Raw genomic sequence first — 1,729 nt, 5'->3', positions numbered from 1 at the left:
TCTACATGTACACGTTTCAGTGAGTTGACTAATCAATGTTATAAGTTAGTGCAACACAGAAATTAATAAACACCTCCTTAACTTAAATGTTTGAGTATATTGAACAAAATACTTTTGTCATCAATCAACAACAGAAAATATTAAGTTTGTGTAACATGTAAAAGTGAGTTTGAACATCCTTCGTGTTTGAACTGCCCATAACTGGACCATAACGAAAAAATAATTACAACTGCCATAAAAAAAGACGAAACGGAAAAAAACAGAGGTTGGCACCACTACCTGGTAAGTTCCTTGTTTTATACTCTTTTATAAATATGTACTAGTTACAGGAATTCACTGCGTAAGTTTAGTCTGACAATGGCAGCTACATGGTGTGAATTGACACTCTGTGTTATGCTAGTTGTTACTCTATAAAAGTATAAAAGAGCGTTTGTATTTTTTCCTGTTATTAATGAAATCTGTCACTCTGGTGGTTACTTTGGTTAGCCACAGGTGTGTATGAGACCATGCATACAGCAGAGGGTAACCCCGTAGCATATGTTCGTATCATCACAGGCGTAGCAGTTGTCTGCATTCTTATCACTTTGTGGGAGTAGAGGTGTGTTTCCCCTAGACTGTGTTTGGTGAGTTAACTAAGCATTGAATTCTAAATAGATTAATTACAAGTTATATTTGTACACTTTAAATTTGATGGTTTTAATCATAGTTTAGCATAGTAAAGTTGCTAAAGTTAAAGTTGTTAGCTAGCTTTCTTTTAGCTTGCAAACGTTCCTCGCAATTGTCAATTTTTCCACTTATACTTAAAGTTTGTCACTTGTCAGGGTGCATTTGGTTAGCTGACAGACCTTGCAGACAGCAGAGCATGTTCAATTTGAACCTGTATATGTTCAAATTAACCAGTCAGCAGCTGCCTGCATTTTTATCATGGTGTCAGAGTAAATTTGTGTTTCGACGGTCTTGGGTGAGGTAACGAATTACTGACAGAGTGTGAGTAAAAGTATTTCTATCAAATGTATTGATATTTTAAGCTCAAATGTGAAATATGCCTGAGGTTAAAGTTAGTTGACCTAGCAAGAAAAAACTAAATTGTGTGTGTGCACACGAATTGCTTTCGTTACCTTCTGTAATTGTAAGCATAATGTGAAGTGTGGGATTGTAGCATGTCAACAGTGGTCTTCAAATAATTAAAAAGAAAATTCTCTCACACATTTGGATATGACACAATTTTTCCAATTTTAAATTACAGTCTGTAGATTTATTTATTTAGTTTTTGGATTCATCTTTTCAGTGTTTCATTGTAGTATTTTAGAGCAGGTTTTATACTTAAAATAACTTGTTAACTCAAAAGCCTTGGTAAGCCTTTGTAGTCTTTTATAGTCCTTAGAGCTCAACAAAAACTGTTTGAAATAGTCTCCAAATCTAGGTTACATTTACTTTCACTCACCTTAACCTACTGCTAGCAAAGGGTGCATTGAAAGCAGGGCAGTATGTAACAGATTAAATTCAAGTTATAACAATTTAATTGTTTATTTGTTAAAAACAAAAATTAAATCAATAATTAGCAAAACGCTAGTCCTATGAATGTAATGTGTTTTGACTTTTGGCCTAGTAAACTTTTTTATTCTCCAGAGTTCGGTGGAAACAAGAAGAGAGGTCGCAATCCGTTGCCTGATGGTGTATCTGAAAGAGAAAGAAGAGGATCTCTTCAGAGAACAGCTGGTAGGTAAAT

The sequence above is a fragment of the Pundamilia nyererei genome, unplaced genomic scaffold (assembly GCF_000239375.1).
Source record: "Pundamilia nyererei isolate P.nyererei 1_Seehausen unplaced genomic scaffold, PunNye1.0 scaffold00197, whole genome shotgun sequence".
Taxonomy (NCBI): domain Eukaryota; kingdom Metazoa; phylum Chordata; class Actinopteri; order Cichliformes; family Cichlidae; genus Pundamilia; species Pundamilia nyererei.
The sequence above is the reverse complement of the archived record's forward strand: the minus strand, read 5'-3'. Positions refer to the sequence as shown.